The sequence below is a fragment of the Thalassophryne amazonica genome, chromosome 1, assembly GCF_902500255.1.
Source record: "Thalassophryne amazonica chromosome 1, fThaAma1.1, whole genome shotgun sequence".
Classification (NCBI taxonomy): Eukaryota; Metazoa; Chordata; class Actinopteri; order Batrachoidiformes; family Batrachoididae; genus Thalassophryne; species Thalassophryne amazonica.
In genome coordinates this window covers 25,367,261-25,387,829 of record NC_047103.1, presented here as the reverse complement: position 1 = coordinate 25,387,829, position 20,569 = coordinate 25,367,261, and positions in this window count along the sequence as shown.

The following is a 20,569-nucleotide window of genomic DNA, read 5'->3' as shown; positions in this document are numbered from 1 at the left end:
CAGCCGTTTTCCTGGAGTGTTGCCTTGTCTGGGGAATTGGCGTTTGGTGTGACAGTGACGGCTTCGCCTCACACCCCAACCCAGATAAGTGGTTAACCAGGAGCTGCACGAGTGTGTGATTGGAGGTGGAGGTGCTCCCTCCTAACTGTGTATGGACTGTGGATTACTGAGTGTGCAGACTCACACTCATTCATCTTATCTCTGCTTTCTGCCAGCAGTACCAGGGTCGACAGCCGAAGAAAGAGGCCACCTGGGGACTCGGGACTTGGCGGCTCCGGTGTTCTTCAGACCGTTGGTGGTGGAAGCCGTGTGGGACGCGGCTTCTCTCTCATCAGGGGTCTTCTATCTTCGAGCCTGCCACACGTCACCTGGTGTCAATTGACTGTGCAGATTTCTGTGAATTTAGTTGTGTATTGTCACAACATTAAATTGTTACTTTTTGGCTTATTCATTGTCCGTTCATTTGCGCCCCCTGTTGTGGGTCCGTGCTACGACACCTTCCCAACAAGACCAGTACCAAAACAAAACATTCCCTCCTGGAGGCAACATGCTCTTTTTATATGCCTTTAAGAGGGAGATCATTTATGGTCAACTATACCCAGTTCAAAGTGAATAACCTTAAGGTCCCACATTCTCGGGCTTAGGACCTCGACAAAACAAGTATACTGATGATACGCCATTGTTTGATTAACCATGACTCAGTTTCAGGCAGAAAAACAATTTACTGTGTTCAGTCATGCCAAAAAAAAAAAAAAAAACTTATAGAAAATAATTAAATGTAATAAATATTGAATGAATGGATGGAGATACTAAAAAAATATCAACAACAATGATGAGAGCACAGAATGCTACATTTATATCCAGTGATTTGGTCCTCAGATCAGCAAGATCCAACCTGAAAGAAGCCATAAGGGTAGCGAAACACACATGATCAGAAGATCCAGAGTTTCTTTCGTGACCGAATGAACACTAGATGTGACCGGGAATTCAAAGCATCACGGACTGTAAATCCGCTCCACCACCGTGTGAAGACAACACAGCTACTCCTCGCCTGGATGTAAGTGATGTCAGGAGGACCCTGTCAAGAGTCAGCGTGCTGGTTCGTGTTCTCCGTGACATCTTCAACACCTCGCTGACCCAAGCTGTTGTTCCATCATCTCTCAAGCCTGCCACCACATCAAATGTCACCGACATCTGCTCACGTTTTTTGAGGTAATAGACAACAAAAACATGACCTCCTCAGCAGAGGTAATCAAATCTTTGTCACTACCCTACTGTCTATGGTCCTACACTTATCTTTCATTAGTCTAGCTCATTATTGCTGTCTCACGGTGCACAACATTGGCCTTTCACTCTTTATCCATCTGTATTAATTTTCCAGCCCACAGATGCTCCTCTGCATCCCTCTTGAGGATGATTTACTTATTTGATTTGGAGCCTCTCAGTCTGGAAAACAATAAAACTGTTGTTTATGCTCATACAACGCATGTTCATTGTCAAGGGGAACAGCATTTGTTTTAGGGCAGTGGGAGTTAACACAACAAATCATGTCTTTAACGGCCAGGGACATGGGCACAGCTGAAGCTCATGCAATTGGTTATACAGCAGCTCTTTGCAATAAGTCAATAAAATCGTCTCCTCCAGTTATGGAAATGGGCTGTGGCAGGGCCATGCTATACATTTCAATAAAGGCTGCAGATTGGAAGTGTGCAAGGCAAAGGCAAGGCACAGAAAACAACATGTAAAGTCACGGCCAAGTGAAGTAATCATGTAAAATATGGCTAAACTGCTGGCCGTGACAAAATGATCTGAATTCACTTGTCAGTGTCTCAACATTATGGACCCTATCTTGATGATGTATGGCACATGAGCTGTGCACAACTCCACACTGTCATTTACAGGGCGACAACATTGGGCACAGGGCGCAAAGGGGTTTGTATGTAGTCAACTTAATTAGTTATGGGCATGATGTGAAATTTAACCAGAAAAGACGGTCATCTGTGTTCCCCTTTGAAACACTGTTCAAAGAGTGGACTCTGAAGTGAGAGGTTTTCTGGTGAGAAAAAGATTCTGAGGCAGTTTTAAGGTAAGCAAACGGATTACTTACAGTAGCATCAGTAATTCATAACAAGTCGTTGAAGTAAAGCATATGAGATCTCCTCCACCACCTCCTCTGTCCACTCAATCTCCACATCTAATCACAACTGTTCTTGGAACAAAGTATTTCTGGGGAGGTATAAGAAACCATCCTTCTGCCATTTATTATAGTTCCCATTCATCCCGTTCACACATCTGGCAAGGACACCCATTTGTCCTCTGGAGACAAGTAGACTATAATGACTCTCAAGAGAAGCTGTTATAATGATCTCCTTTGTGGAATGTATTGATTTGGTTTGTTTTACAGTAGAGACATTGAAGGTACCACCACAACACTTTACTTTTGAAAATTGAAGAGCCCTTCCTCTTCCCCAAATTTATACTTCGAGACAATCTTGTCTCACACGTTTACAGACAATTCCTTTGACTTTATTCTTGGTATGTGCTCCGACATGTACTGTCAACTGTGTGACCTTATATGTAGACAGGTGTGTGAATAATTTAGGACATGTAATTTCTTTTTTTAATTCTTAATAAATTTGCAAAAAAAACTTTTCACATTGTCATTATGGGGTACTGTGTGCAGAATTTTGATGAAAATATGAATTTCATCCATTTGAAATAAGGCTGTAACATATAATGTTGAAAAGGTGCACTGCTGTGAATACTTTCTGGACATACAGCATGTTCTGATTTGAAGAATTATTATTTTATTTCAAACATTTTAAGCCTAGAAATTATTTCTTCAAATGCTGAAAAGGTCAAAATAATTTTGCTGAAACCAAAATTACAAGCACTTACCCTACATGGCATTTAAGACAGTAAAAGGCATCTTCATGGCAAAACATTAGAAGACTGCATTTTATATATTCTTAGTCACTATATTGGATATTGGTGGGCATATTGGATTTAGTTTTATTTTTGGTGTGTGTGAATGTAAAATTGAACATCAAATATGCTATTAGAATGATATTTTGTATTCCTTTTATTATGTATGTGTTTAAAGGCAAAAATGCTATTTATTAAACATAAAACTTTGGTTGATAGTCAAAAGATGACAAATTTAGTGGGTTTGGTCCATACACTATATGTCATACCTAGATGACTCATATGACCTAGAAGACCTTCATCAGCAGATCACAAACTCATTCATCTGGCAGCAGATAAGCCAACCTGACCTGAGGTTCTTAGCTCTTGCAGTTCAGAAATATGCCAGTGAAACAGTAATTTCCTTAAAATGACTCATTTGAATTGACATTCATAGAATTTCAACATGCTGGAGTGGTACAATCTGCAGCTGCATGTGGTGCCACAATCAGATATTGTGCTTACAGCAATCCCAGCCTGGTCTGAAGGGTGCTGAGGCCCCTGGAGGTTAACAAAAGTTGTGTTTATAATTTTACTGAACCTCTATATTTCAAACCAGCACTAAATATTTATTTTCATGGCACCATTTATCTCGCTGGGCCTTGTTGACTGCTTGGGATGCACCACCAGATGGGCTGTCATGACCTCAGCATTTTGCAGATCCAACCGCTCACTCGAAGGGGCGGAAAGGTCTTGGCGACTTATGCAATTATACTCCCAGAGGTGTCAATCATTCCTGGGAAAGCAGAGCCACGAGTGAGTTGTCTCAGCCATGTGACACCGATGCAAGTGTTCAGTTGTGATGATGTTGGTTCAGTTGGCGCGACTGTGTGTAAATGTTTTTGCGGTGATCGTGATATTTCCTGAAAATAGTGCAGCAGATAAGAGAATATTTAGAGCGGAATCGTGCAAATGGTGATACAAGCATCAAATCTGGCACAAATACTCCTTAGACATTCCTCTTTTGAACAAAAATAATTGGCCACTTGAATTTTCAATAGGCAGCTACGTAGGGGTTAATTGAAGAATTACACAGGGGTCACAATATAAACATGCTACAATCATAATGAAACCTATAATGCACTATTTGCCTGATCATAAAGACTCCAAAAAGGTATAGTTTGGATTATCTGTGACTGAATGTTGTGAAGTTATGAGGTAAAAACAGGAAGAACGGTGACAAAGGTCAGTTTCAGTTTGTGCAGAGGTCAAAAGTTACAGTGCAAACCAAATTATTAGCTATGTTAACAGGGTTTTAAAAAGGAATAGTTTGGACCATGTGTCATGCTTACTTATCATGTTACAGGGTAACATATGTCACATGTCATAGAATCCAATGGATGTTGACCTCATTTTTGCCGTTTTTACCCCATAACATTCAGTCATAGATAGTCCAAACTATACCTTTTTTTTTCAAAAGAGTAATGTCTAAGGTGTATTTGTACTGAATTTGATGCTTGTATCACCATTTGAAGGATTTTTTTCAGTTCTCTGCTGCACTATAAGGGGTTGCATTGTGCACAAGAATTTTACCTGCTTTTACAGCAAAAGACAGCTGGGGTAAAGATGACCCAAGTCCTCCATTCCTCATTGACTACTTCCAGTTTTTGAGTTTTCTCCTGTGTTTGTCATTGTGTTTCTAAGGCTAAGTCCAGCAGCCCCACAGAGAAAACTCATTTCAACCACTGATATCCACAGTCAAAAGCCCACTACCCAAAGTTCATGACCGTAGGTTAGGGCTGGAACATAAATTGACTGGAAAATTAAGAACTTCACCTTGCAGCTTAGCTGCCTCCCATTCACAACAGCTTGGGGCAACGTCCTCATTACTGCCAATGCCGCCTAAATCTCCCTGTCAATCTCACGCGCCATTTTACCTTCACCCATGAAAAACACCCCAAGATACTTATCACCCGGTTATACCTCTCTCCTAACCCAGAGGAAGCAATCCTGTTTTCTGCAGAGTGGTAGGGCCACAGATGTAATCTAACTCATCGAAGTGATTCCTTGATGTGAGCACTTGCTGGTTTAAAATAAATAAACTCTGTATATCATAGTAACTTTACTGTGGAAACACGTATCATAAGAACATATGCCAAACCAAAAAAGATCAAATGTAAAAATCTGGGAAAAACTGATAACCAACCAATTTAACAAAGCATCTGACTATCAAAATGAATGTGGGAGAGGAATATTTACCTCTGCCAATGAAGTTGGGCAGACGTTATGTTTTCACCCCTGTTTATTTGTTTGTGAACAGCCTGGAATCCACAATTGTTCATATATGAGGTGACTTCAATAAGTTTTGAGAGGACACTTTTCCTGGGGCAAGCACAAAACTTTAGTCCCCTTCAAAGTACTCCCCTCCAGATGCAATGCATTTGTTGTATCGTTCCAACAACTTCTGGAAGGCCCCCTGGAAGTCCTCTGGTGTGAACGTGTCCACAACCCTTGCCACAGCCTCTTTCATCTCCTCAATGGTTTCAAAATGACTGCCTCTAAGGTTTTCTTGAGCTTGGGGAACAACCAAAGGTCACAGGGAGCAAGGTCTGGACTGTAGGGAGGGTGAGGAACTGTCTTGATGCCCATCTCGGTCAAATATTTGGAAACACGGATGGAGTTGTAGACTGGTGCATTCTCCTGAACTTTGCACAAATCTTCAGCATGTTCAGTTCATCATGAATAATCGTGTGTACAGTTCCCACACTGACTTCAAACTCTACACTTATCGTCTCTATTAACACTCGACGGTCCTCATCCATAAAAGTACGAATTTTCCCCACCAGCTCCAGTGTTCTGACTTCCCTCCCCCTCCCACACCTCTCATCGTCTCTTACAGAGTCTCTGCCACAGACTCTATGCCTTAAACTTTTTGTGCCAACGAAACACAGATGCTCTGCCCATGCAGTTTAATCCATAAGCAGTCTGAAGCAGTTCATAAGTCTGCATAGTGTTCTTTCCGAGCTTAACACAAAATTTTATAGCGTATCGCTCTTCCAAAGTGTCCTCCCGTCCCGACTGCATTTTGCAAAAAAGTCAGCTGTGACGAGTGTGATTTAGTAGGATCCACTTAACGTCTACATACAGCCATCTCTTTCAACCTGGAATAACAAAAATTGGTAGATTATCTCCTTAGACATATGGTAATGACATATCAAAGTTACAAGAGTGTGGGATGATTATAACGGCCCCTACGAAAAAAGTCTCAAAAGTTATTGAAGGCACCTCGTATCATTATGACATTTTTACAGAGGATTATATCCTGATAGGCAAGTACTGATTCAATTTTCAAGGTTATAGATCAAGATCAAAGTCAGGAAAAATCTTGGAAAATCCCTATCCTTAACATTGAACAATTTTTCAAAAAGATCATAACTGTCAAAAGAGATTAAAATTCTTTCATATTTGAGATCATTATGCAGGATGGTATCCTTCATCGCCTGATGAAGTTTGATCTGGATCTGATCCGGATTATAGATTTGGTGGGCATTTGAAATTAATATTGAAAAGCCCATTTGGTGTACATTTTGCATTATATTTCAATCAAAAGTGCCTCAATTCCTCTCTTTTTTTTTTTTGTTATGGATTTACCTACATCACCAAAATTGGATGGAGGTTCCAATTTTATGCCTGTTTATCTGTTTTCCAGTCGGAAACAAAGTTCCAAAAAGTAATGACAAATTGTGCATAGCAGAGATTTAACGTCATTTAATGTAAGATTTATTTAACCAGGTTAGTCCCATTGAGCTTGAGACCTCTTTTGCAAGGGAGACCTGGGCCTCAAGTGCAAAGCGTGCTTATGCACAAAAAACCTGGGGTATGTCCATCTCCACGCCAATGTTCAGATGTATCAAAATTGAAATGACTGTGGAAATGTACGGTGTATCACGCAAAAATTCCTGGCTGGTGTACACAACATTCTACAGCAACTGTTCCACTGTGGACATGTAAAGGTGATGCTGAGAATCGTTAATAGTGTGAAAACAAGAAGTCAGAGTGATGTGCACATCAGTGACAGTGATGAGCAATTAACGCACCCACGTGTTTGCAATTATATGGGTGGAAAACGGCACTAACAATGGCTGCGTTAGCGTTGTTAGAGAACCTTGCGAATGATGAAATCCAATGTGAGCATGTACCCAGGGAAAGCAAGGATTTACTTGCAAATGATGGTAATTGGCTCATAAACCGTAATTATTGTATGGCCTTGCCTTACAATATAAAGTGCCTTGGGGCAACTGTTTGTTGTGATTTGGCGCTATATAAATAAAATTGATTTGATTTGATTTGATAAACCGATCTCACTTACCAAGGCCCCTGTTAATGGGGTTGCGCACATAAGTGCAGCCGGCCTACAGCCCAATATGGCAAGGAGCCAGGGGTTGTCTGTGCCCACACAGGTGCTGACCACGCTGGGCGTCCTGGTATCATGGGCATTCCGGTGTGAGCTGGCTGATCGGTCAGGAGTGTGCCAGTCAATCTTGTTCCAAGCCATGCCAGCTGTGTGGAACGCAATAATCCAAATCTCATCCAGGTACATCACATTCCAATATTACAGTGCATTTTGCAGTGTGACCTGGTTTCCCGAATGTAATCAGAGCTATTAACGGCACACATGTTGCTATGAAGGCACCATCACATTCTGAATTTGTTTTTGTTAAAAAGAAACACATTTCCATCAATGTTCAAATCATGTGTGGTGTGCAAATGTGCCTCAGGCTGGAGGCTGGAGGCTGCACGATGTGTGATAGGGGACTGCTTGGTGGTTAAATAATTTATCCATGTAATTGTTCCTAATGAAAACCAGCACGGACAGTTTGGGCATGTGCACATTCAAATATGTTTTTTTAAATAATATGTTTTCTTTTTCTTGATGGTGGAACAAGAGATGAGCTTCTTAACAAGTCCATACTGACATACTGAACACAGTCTTGACAGAGACTTTTAGAGTCAATTAAAGCGTGTGTAATGTTAACCTTTTGGGGCCGATGCCCTTGTATACGATGGCCGAGTACAAATTTTACTAAATTATAAATAACTTTTTAATGATATGAGATAGAAACTTACTTTCTTTTGCTGAAAAGCTAACTCCGCGAACTTTCAAGCCAGCCATCCACCATCTTTGTACTCCTCATAGAAGCTATGTGATGACGTGTGCAATGTGAATGTCCAATCGGAATTGTTTCACCATCACATGGTTTTCCAATATCCAGTCGTAGGGCAGAGCAGTCTCACATGGTAAATCCAAATATCATTCGTAGAATCAATGTGTTACTCTTTGGCATCTGAATGCTGTGTTTCTGTGTAGGCTGTCAGTTGTCCAGGGACCATCATTGACAGGGCAGCTGTCCCTCTCCTGATGGCTCCCTTGACAACTCTGCTGATGACGTGAATGACTCAATACCATGAACAAAAGACTGAAACTGCTTTGACCTGAGTACCCCATTGTAAACAGGGGATAAAGCGTGTCTCAGACACCCTCCTGGTAACTAGGGATCCCTAGCTACAAACAGAGCAATGTAGTGTATTCTATCAGATGTCAGGAAAACTGTAATGAACACTACATAGGTGAGAATGAGCAACCTTTACACAAAAGGCTATACCAGCACCGCAGAGAGGGTGCCAGTGGACCTCAGTCTGCAGTTCATCTCCACCTTAAAGACACTAACCACATGTTTGAGGACAAGGAAGTTAAAATATTAGCCAGAGAGAAGAAATGGTTTGAGAGAGGGGTCAAGGAGGCATTCTTTGTGAAACGTTTGAAACCTAGCCTTAACTGGGGAGAGGGTCTGAGACACGCTTTATCCCCTGTTTACAATGGGGTACTCAGGTCAAAGCAGTTTAAGTCTTTTGTTCATGGTAATGAGTCATTCACATCATCAGCAGAGTCGTCAAGGGAGCCATCAGGAGAGGGACAGCGGCCCTGTCATTAGGAGGGTGTTAACTAGAGCACAATAGGTGCTAATTAGAGCTATTGTTTAGTCACCAGCCTATAGCAGTCTGCCTCTCAGTAGGAGGGGTCTGGTTAGGTTTAGAAGTCCAGCTTTTGTGACTTCTTGATTATTCTTCTCTACAAGAGTCAAGACAGAAGTCAGACCACCAGAGCAAGAATTTTAGCTGAGGAAGCTTCTGCGATTTGAAGCGAAATGTCCTCGCGTCAAGCAACCCAGTCCAGTCGAAGATTCAAGCTTCTCTACTATGGAAACCACCTGGACAACTGAGAGCCTACACAGAAACATTGTGACCAACTGTGGGCATGAGGCCCTGGCACTGGTACGTAAGCTGGAAAAGACTGCTAAAAAGATAGCTAACTTTAGAAACCACTTAAGATTTAACCTGAGATGCAAACAAAACAATGTTATTCCCAAATGCATGAAGCAAAAGGCACTAGAAGCAGGTCACACAGTAGAAAAGATCCAGCACAGTTACCTTAGGAGGATTTTGGGTCTTAGAATTAGAAGGCTTCATTTTAAAATATTAGACCTCCAAAATAATCTTGTTAGTCTGCACAAAATGTTAGAAACTTTAGTGGAGGAAGAGGCCCATAATAAGATCACAAAGTTCATAGTTAAAATTCAAATGGCTGAGCATTTAAAAAGTAAGGAGCGGCAAATCAGGAAGTTTCACAACCTTTTAGTGCAGAAAAGGCATTATTTCAGTGGGAGTATTTTTAAAGATACACCCAGACAAATTAGTGACAACAGGGAAAATTGGGTAAAGAATCTCTCCAACAGGGTTCTTACACAGACAGAAAAGGATGTGCTCGCTAAAGGACTAAATTTCTCAGTGACCCCTAAACATATACCGACAGTAGATTACATCACTGCAGTAGAGTCAGCCATTAAACATAACAGTTTGTCAGAGTCAGAAGCTGGGGACCTCCGACTAAGAGTCACAGCAGTGCTGAACAGTGCTAAGCCTCCTCCGTCCAACATCACAGGAGAAGAACGGAAAGCTTTGTCAGCACTGCAAAAAGGACCAAAGCATCCTTATCCTGCCACCGGATAAAGGCAGATGCACGGTGGTCCTGAACACATCTGACTACGAGGCCAAGATCAACAACTTGCTCAGTGACTCCAGTACATGCGAACGTCTGAAGAGAGACCCCACAAGCGGCTATAAGAAGAAAATCATTAGCTACCTCCAAAACCTGGAGAAAGAGGGACTCATCGACAGGCAGACACTCTACAGACTGTACCCTGGGGACGCCACTCCGTGCATCCATGGACTGCCCAAAATCCACAAACAGGACGTGCCACTCAGGCCTATTGTATGTAGCACAGATTCCATCACGTACAATGTGGCCAAGCACCTCAAGTGGATTTTGGCTCCTCTAGTGGGTAACTCAGAACACCATGTGCAGAACACACAAGATTTTGTGAACAAGATCAAGGACCTGCAGCTGGAGGCAGATGAAACAATTGTGTCTTTTGATGTGACATCGTTGTTCACCTGCATCCCCACCGCTGAGGCTGTCTCAGCTGTGAGGCAGAGACTGCTGGAGGATGTGTCTCTACTTGAAAGGACCAAACTCACACCAGACCACATCTGCCAGCTCTTGGAGATCTGTCTCAACACCACGTATTTCCTGTTTAGGGGGAATTACTACAGACAGATTCATGGTTGTGCGATGGGGTCTCCGGTTCCCCCATTGTGGCCAATCTGTACATGGAGCGAGTGGAGAAGACAGCCTTGTCGTCTTTCACGGGCATCTCTCCCAGTCACTGGTTCAGATATGTTGATGACACATGGGTTAAAATCAAGCAACAGGAAGTTGAGGATTTTACAGAACACATCAACTCGGTGGACGCCAATATCAAGTTCACACGTGAGGATGCCAGAAACAACCATTTAGCCTTCTTGGACTGTGATGTTACGATTGGAGAGAACAGCTGCCCTGTCATTAGGAGGGTGTTAACTAGAGCACAAGAGGTGCTAATTAGAGCTATTGTTTAGTCACCAGCCTATAGCAGTCTGCCTCTCGGTAGGAGGGGTCTGGTTAGGTTTAAAACTCCAGCTTTTGTGACTTCTTGATTATTCTTCTCTACAAGAAGACAGAAGTCAGACTACCAGAGCAAGAATTTTAGCTGAGGAAGCTTCTGCGATTTGATGCGAAACGTCCTCGCGTCAAGCAACCCAGTCCAGTTAAAGATTCAAGCTTCTCTACTATCTGAATGCTGTCTGAATCGCCCTCTGGCTGCTGGCTCCATGCCTAAAAGCGCAGCATTGCGCATATGAATGAAGGAGATCAGCATAAGAGGGTCTCATACAACCTCACATGGTCGACCAAAGAATGTCACTGAGAGAAATGATTCACTACTTGGCCAGGAAATATTGTTGAGTAAGCCTTTCTCGCTCTCACTCGTAAAGTGCCGTTTACGCATTTGAATGAAGGGGGGTGTGTTAACAGGGCCTCAAACTGTGAAGATAGGTTGTTTACAGTGCAGGAACACATTCCAAGAGGGAGTCAAACTCCATGAAAAAAAAAAGGTTTGTGTTAAAAGCCTTTGTGTAATAGCAGACAGAAATTGCTTTGAAATGTGGCATGAAGACAAACAAAACGCATAAACCATTTTGTATATATTGTTCAAAATGTACATTTGTGTTTATTGTTAGAACCTTAATTTTGTAAATTCTTTTGTATTAGATCCCAAACTAAGTTTATAAAGTGTCAAAATAGTTGTTTATTATATTTTGCTGTGTGTTTTGAATAAATGCGTGTGAAAATTATTTTCTGCTTTATTTTTTTCTTATTTCTGATTGTAACCTTTATTACACTATAAAACACCACTATAGCATATATTTTCTGAAAGTACAGATTGTCCTGAAAAAAGCGACATACCACTTGATTGCGGGATGCAGGGTGAGCTTTTAACAGCAATAATAAAACATTTATGCCAGGCAAGTGAACTGTCCAAAAAAATGCCCTCAGACCCCAGAGGGTTAATGTCACACTGTCAGCTGCCGTGCAACCAATATCTTTTTACTTCAGTGAGTGTGCGTAACTCAGTTCAACATTTCCACACACAAACATACTTATTTAATTTCCGTTTCACATGATAGCGAGTTGAGAGAACGGCGATCTAACCACAGCATTTGTTGTTTTTGTAAGTTGTCTCTGAAAGGTTTTTTTTTTATTATTATTTATTTATTTATTTTTTACTCACAGCACAGACGATGGCAGATGACAAACACACAACACTCCACACTTATGGTGCCGTCAGCATGACACAACCAAACTATTTGAATACATTTGCATAGTCAGATAGAGGCGTGGCCAGGGAGGAGTTTAGTGTGAGTGCACGTGTGCTCAATTCCACGTCCAGATGTACAAACCAAACATGCGTGGATTCATGTCTACACACAGTTTAACACATCTGAATATATTTGTGCTTACACCTGATTCAGGGTTTTGGCATATGCCAACTTTTGGGAGACAGTCAATGCAAGTCTTTGTACATGAAGCCCCTGGACAATTATAAAGTTTACATTTCACCTAACCTGCATGACTTTAAATGTAGGAGGAAACCAGAGCACCCAGAGGAAACCCATACAAACATGGGGGGAACCTGCAAACTCCACACAGAAAGGCCACAGGTGGGAATCAAACCCATGCCCTTCTTGCTGTGAGGCAACAGTGCTAACCACTAAGCCATCATGCTGCCCTAATGTTCTATGAAAATTATCTGAAAAAGAATTCAGAAACCAAAAAAGCTGAAAAAACCTGACAAGACCGCAAAAATCTGATTCAAGTGCATGAACTAAATACATACTTGTGACATATGATCACATCTAGTTTAGCTTATGAAAAGGCACTTCTAACAGGACTTTGACCTTGAAATTTTTTTTTCCAAGGTAAAAATTTGTGGAATTGGAAACTACAGTATGTTGGTGGAGGTTTGCACTCTATGAGCACAGTGCTTTAGTTCCAAATGTGAAGGGAAACAATTCAACTTCTATTGTAAAGTTGGGACCTTTATAAATAAACTGCACCCTTTTTCAGAACCTGGGCATGCCCCATTTCATGGAATTGCCCAGCTGCTTAGTCCCACCACCAAAAATAAGGGAAACTCCCAAACTATAATATGTAGCCGTAAAAGCTATATATATTGTGAATCCTCATGACATGGGGAACAAACTGGTACCTTTTTTTTACAAGTTCTGGGCAACCAATAATTTAATGCTTTAATCTATTCTCTAGGCGGCACGGTGGATTAGTGGTTAGCACTGTTGCCTCACAGCAAGAAGGTCGTGGGTTCAATTCCCGTGGCCTTTCTGTGTGGAGTTTGCATGTTCTCCCCGTGTTTGCATGGGTTTCCTCCGGGTGCTCCGGTTTCCTCCCACATCCAAAGACATGTGGGTTAGGTGGATTGGAATCTTTAAATTGTCCGTAGGTGTGCGTGTGGGTGTGTCTGTGTTTGTTTGTCTGTTTGTGGCCCTGTGACAGACTGGTGTCCTGTCCTGGGTGTACCCCGCCTCACGCCCTATGACTGCTGGGATAGGCTCCGGCTCCCCGCGACCCTTAATTGAACTAAGCGGTAGAAGATGAATGAATGAATGAATGAATCTATTCTCTTTATCTATTTAGCTTTTATGGTTACGTGATGTCATCAAGAAAGCCTGAGTACTAAAAAGTACAAAGCGGTCAGCATTCTAATTCCACCCCCCACCCCCCACCCCCCAATCCTGATGATGTACCATTTTTTTTAAAAAGTTGAACTGAAAATGACCCCCAAAATAGCCTTTTATGTAAGACCATACAGTGTTGTACCATGTGGTTTCTCAACTGTTCTCAACTGTTAAGCACCTGACTGTCCTGTACAACCCAGTTTGCCTTCCTGTCTGAATACATTCAACCAAAGAAGTTATTGGATTCAACATGACATTATATTGAATCTGTAAAATATAATTACCTTTGGTGTACAACCCAGTTCAGTTTGAAGATTTGCTGTCTAAAACCTTTGCATTTTCACCGTTTATGACAAGACAGAAAAAGCTGGCAAGATACATAAAGATTAAAGGTAAGGCATCTTACTTCCTAAAGACACAATTAAGGGCAACAAATAATTTAATGCCTTAATCTATTCTCTTTATCTATTTATCTATTACAGAATTCAGCTTTAATCATTACTGCTAATATAATCTATAGATCTATTACAGAATTCAGCTTTAATCATTATTGCTAGAAATCTTAGACAAAAAGAACTTTCACTTTCATTCTTTATGGTTACTGGACTAATGCTTTAATCTATTCTCTTTATCTATTTATCTGTTACAGAATTCTGCTTTAATCATTATTGCTAGAAATCTTAGACACGAGAGCAGGGCGGTCAGGATGTGGCACCAAGAGGCATGGACCAAGTGGGAACATGTGATGGAGCAGATGATCTCGTGGCCAGAGTTGTAGAAGGCAAAGCCACAGCAGATAAAAGTCCTGATCCAATCAGTCTCTGAAGTCCTCTCCAGTCCAGCCAACCTCTACACTTGGGGCCTGACAGAAGCCCTGCATGCTTGCTGTGCCAGCAAAGAGGATCCCTAGAACACATCCTGAGTTGCTGCTCAATGGCCCTTGATGAGGGGCATTACTGATGGCGACATGATCAGGTGCTGAGGGCAATCACAGAGTCCATCAGCACAGGGATCTCCTTCAGCAATCAACATCTAGCAGAGCACTACATAGTGTTTATCAAGGCCAATGAAAGGCCACAACAGTGCACAAGTCCAGCGGGGGAATTTTTTGGGAACAGCCAAAAACTGGTAGCTGAAATTCGATCTGGGGAGACAGTTGAAATTCCCAGACACCATAGCAGTGACCACACTCAGACCAGACATGGTTCCTGTGTCAGAAGCAGTCAAGCAAGTGGTGATACTAGAATTAAGAAGACCTGGTGTTACCTCATCGAGGTCAGTTCCCGAGGGTTCACTGGACAGTCACTAAAGCACTGGTTCCTCTTCTTTGTTCTTCAGTCTTTTGGCCACAAAACACAATATGAAAGGAGTAAATATGTCTCCTTTGGGCTACTGTATCAACATCTTGGTGCAACATGGCAGCCCCATGAGGGGGCCCTCCCCATGTAGATATGAAGGGTTCATTCTAAACTGATTAAAAAACACATCGATTCATTGTTGCAGGTAATTATTCAGTAATGAGTAGATATTTATGAATGCTATATTCCATTTTTGATAATAAACACCACTAAATCCTGCACACTGTAGCTTCAAGAGCTTTTTTGTTTTTGTGTGAGCTACATTATTCATTTCACAGGACTAGAGTTTTCTGATGTGGCTCCAGGAGTAATGTTATTTTCTAGACTGCAAGCTGTTCAAGTGGATTTGTGTCGTTGCTTTTCAGAGGGTGTGAAAAAGACCGTTTTGATCTCATCACTACACAACAGAACCTTTTATGTGCTGAAATCCTGCATGAAAGGAAACTTCAAAGATGCATCACACGTGTCAACGGAATCACCTCAACCCGACCTCCGGCAGGGCCTTGGCCTCCAGAGTGATCAGGACGAGAAAACGATTACAGCACTAATGGGCAAGAGAAGGCCTCGATTAGGGAAACTCAGAGCGCAGAGATGATTGAGACATGCCGTTTGACCGCGGGTGTAAAAATGAAAAGAAAGGGAGTGCAAAAAAAAATAAATCAATGGTCATTTCCATTGACTCCGCTGAGAATGTTGGAGCGATAACTGTGCATTACAATGAGCCAGCAGCCTAATGAGAGCAGGGATCAATACTTGGCAGATTCCCGCTGCTGTTGGCCAACAAAGCCGCTGTAATTAAGACGTCTCAGTCCAAGTACCTTTCAGCTTAGCTTCTTGGAGTATCCATTTTTGCACTTCTGCTCTCTGAATAACTGCACGCCATGGTTATTTCTATTCTCATGCAACCTCGATCGCCGGAGAAACAGCAATTATTTAACAGGGTGAAAGCCAATACTCTCGGCTGACATTTTGACAAGTAATCCATTTATGTTTTGGACAGCAGTTAATACATATTCAATGCAGTAAACTAACTTTTTTAAAAGTTATTACTCTGTCTTAACTGAGTTACAGAATTTTAACTTACATATTTTCATTAAGAAGCTGTAATCAGAAGAGCTGAGGTGGATTTATGTAATTTTCCGAATGCATAGATTAGTAAAATTGCAAATTAATCTGAAAGTGGGTGAGCTAATGTGGATTAAGTGTGTGAAAATAGAACAGCAAAGTCAGAGAAAAATTAAACTAGTCTGCTGTGACTGACATGAGACAAAAGCAAAGAAAAGAGCAAATAAAATAGAAATGCAAATACAAACATGTTTCAGCTCTGAAAACACAATCAAGAAAATCTAACACATTAAATGGAGCCAAACTGCTCCATGAATGTAAATAGTGCATGTTGGTTATTATAACTGGCTGATCAAATGCAACTGAAGTGCACAGTAAAAACACACAATGAAAACTATATGATGAAATGGAAACTTTTAAAAAATAAATATTGCAGTAAGACTGAGCAAAAAGACTTCACAAGATGTATTACAGGGACATACTGCCCTCTAGTGGTCACATCCTGTTCAGACTTTTTTCATGATAGCATAAAGGCCAAGGCAGCATTGTTGTTGTTGTTGGTTATTATTTGTCATTATTGTTATTATTTCAAGCTTCCACGCTTCACTTGATTGCAGAAAGTACGTATTATTTTAGAGATATGGGGATTGACTGGTTTCATGTGTGGGTGATTGCCATCCAGGACTGAAGGCAGTTCCATGGTGTGGTGGATGCACCATTGCATGTTCCCAGACTTGACATGACCTTGTTATTATTACTGTTGTGATTATTTGTTTTATTATTAGTTATTGTTATCATTAGTTAATGTTGTTGTTGTTAGTTATTGCTGTTGTTATTGCCGACGTTGCTATTGATTTTATTCTAATTGTTGTTGTTCATTCGGCTGCTCTCAGTTTTTGTTCGGGGTCGCCACAGCGGATACAATGCTGGTATTTTTGTTATTTTCGCTGTTGTTGTTGATTTTGTTTTTATTAATTATTAGCTATTGTTGTTGCTGTTGTTGTTATTATTATTAGTTAATGTTATTATTATTGCTGCTCTTGTTATTACTGTTGTTTTTTTATTTTACTATTAGTTATTGTTTATATGAGCTACTGTCACTGTTATTGTTGTTATTGCTGTTGCTGTTTTTATTCATTATTGTCGCTGTTGTTATTATTAATTACCAGTTAATATTATTATTGGTGCTGTTGTCGTTACTGTTGTTGTTTTTATTTATTTACTTATTTTTGTTTGAAGAGAAATGGGAGAAATTGATGATATACAGGAAAAACAAAGCAACACTGATAGAAGATAAGTTGATAATGACACTGAAAAAAATACTTCTGTGAATTTACGTGACTTTAAATATTCTCCCCTGTTTTGGTGTTATTTTTTATTTGTATTTATTTACTTATTTTGTTTTTTTGTTTTGTTAACACTTATTTTGTGTTAAATTGTATTGTTAGTTATTGTTTTTATGAGTTATTGTCACTGTTAATGTTGTTATTGCTGTTGTTGCTTTTATTCATTATTACTTATTGTTGTCACTGTTGTTATTATTGCTGTTGTTGTTGTTGTTGTTGTTGTTAGTGTTGTTTTTGATTTTATTATTAGTTATTGTTTTTATGAGTCAATCTCAATGGGACTAACCTGATTAAATAAAGATTAAATTAAAATTAAAAATTAAATACAGAAATAATGGGTCTAATTGTCACTGCTATTGTTATTGCTGTTGCTATTGTGATTTTTATTATTATTAATTATTAGTTATTGTTGCCACTGTTATTATTACTGTTGTTGTTGTTGTTATTTTTTAGTTTTGTCCTTGTTGTTATTATTGCTGCTGCTGTTGTTGTCATGTTTAATTTTTAGTTAATGTTGTTATTATTGCTGCTGTTGGTGGTGGTGTTATTATTATTAATTATTAATGTTGTTATTATTGCTGCTGTTGGTGGTGGTGTTATTATTATTAATTATTAGTTAATGTTGTTATGATTGCTGCTGTTGTTACTGTTATTGTTATTATTTTTTATTGTTGCTATTATTGCTGTTGTTGTTTATTGGCATTTATTTATCTGTCTGTCTTTTAGAAGGATTATGTCTAAACTACTTCATGGATTCTCACTAAATTTGCACCACAGATAGATATTAGGGCATGGAAGACTCTACTGAATTTTGGCCAGATTGGCAGACATCAGAAATCTCTGATTGCTCTTGTTATTGCTGTTGTTGTTGTTACTGTTTTTATGCAAGATATGGCTATTGGGTATTATGAAGGCTTTGTGTCCATCCATCTGTCTGTATGTCCGTCCGTCTGTCTGTGCTCAGCATAAGTAAGACCTTGGACAATTTAAAGATGGCTAACCTTGACCTATTTTAAGAGGTCAAAAGGTCACATTCTGTTTCCTATTTTTATGCTATGAATCATGCAAATCCTCTTTTGTTGGGGGGGGTGGGATGGGGGGGTGGGTTTGACAGCCAATCAAAGAAGAGAGGCACCGTGACGTTGCTAACTGTCTCTCTCTGGCTGCTAATTCAACATAGTGGAATCTGCTCCGAAACCGCTGCATTTCTGTGTAAATGTAACAGGTTTCTCATATATTATGCAAAGGCTCGCCAGAAAGAAACATTTCTTAAACTGAAAATGCTGTTTTTGCAACCTGATGACACCGCTGGAGTGATTTACTCCTGCTATGATTAGTTATTTTATAATGGCTGAGTGGATCCTTGTTATTTGATTGGCGCTTTGTATGTCACATGACATGGATTAATTCATCCGCCCCCGCGACCCGACTCTGGATAAAGCGGAACAAAATGGATGGATGGATGGATAGATGGATGGATGGATGATAGATGCATTTAGAGTGCAATTTGGTTCCATTTAGAGTGCAAATTTGGTTCCATACGTTTTGTACCATTGCACTCTGCACACACACACACACACACACACACACACACACACACACACACACACACACACACACACATGCATACACCTACACACACACATGCATGCATGCACGCGCAAATGCGCATGCACACACACACACAGACACACACACACAAAACAAATCCACTGGGCTGTAAGCTGTCTGGTGGCTGTTAGCAGGACGTTAGAATGAAAAGCTGGACTCATTTCTAATGTGATTTTTTTCACTGCAGTGAGGAAGTACACACTCTTTTTTTTTGGTAGTACACGCATGCACAAGCGCTGCCCCGGTTGTGTGACAATGACACAAGCAGGAGGATGATCTGATTGAGCTAACTGACAGTGCTAGTTCTTGTAACACACACACAAAATCCACTCTGTTGTAAGCCGTCTGGATGCATGAAGAGCTGTTCAGATGAAAAGATGAAAAGCTGATGTGATTTTTGGCTGGACTGAGGAACTACACAAAGTTTTTTTTATGGAAGTACAAAGTCAGTGCACAGCATCACCGGTCTGCATGTCACAATTTGGACTCCTATTTAAAGTTTGTGGACTTTAGCACCAGTGTAACACCAAAATGTAAGTCCCTTTTCTGTTGTTTATAAATGAATAAATTATCAAATGACAACGATCATTTTTAGCTGTTATATAAAACAAATAATGAATGGTTTTACATTCTTTCAACGGAACGAATATTTCATGAGGTGAAAGCTGAAACATACCTCATGAAATATTCATACCATTGAACTCATAAACATATTAGTATATTATTGATGCTATTTTTGCTGTTTCTGATTTTCTCATTAGTTATTATTATTATTATTATTATTATTATTATTATTATTATTATTACTGGTTATTGTTATTGTTATTGTTGTTGCTGTGGTTATTATTCTTGTTGTTGCTATTTTTGCTGTTGCCGATTTTCTCATTAGTTATTATTATTATTAATGGTTATTATTCTTGTTGTTGATTTGATTATTAGTTATTGTTGTCACTGTTATTATTATTGCTGTTGCTATTGTTGTTTGTATTATTATTATTTATTGGTATTTGTTGTTGTTATTATAGCTCTTGTTGATATTATTGTTGTTATCCATTCGGCTGCTCCTGTTTGTTCAGGGTCGTCACAGCAGATCCAGCACAGATTCGCATTGGGATTTGGCACAAGTTTTACACCGGATGCCCTTCCTGACGCAAGTCCAGTTTTACCTGGAGAAACACAAACACAGCCCCTGGTGTTCCGAAGAGGTCTCCCATCCGAGTACTAAGCAGGATAAATACTGCTTAGCTTCAGAGATCTGACGGAATCAGGCTCAAACAGAACAGACAGGCTGCACTCGTCGTTGTTGTTGCTATTTTTGTTGTAGTCCTTCAATTAATAAGAAACTGAGACTTTGCTCGGTCTACCTGCTGTTCTCCAAGTTGCCTCATCTTTATGTCTACAGACTTCCTGCATTTATCGGGAGCCACTGATCAAACATGACAAAAAGCAGTTCGATCTGCTGTCATGGTGAGAAAATTACAAGAAGTAACAACAGTGCAACAGTTGCAATTTCCAAAACACTTCAAAGAAACAGCTGAATTTCACACTCCAGGAGAAAAAGATCCAAAGTGGCACAAGGTGACACACACAGTAAAT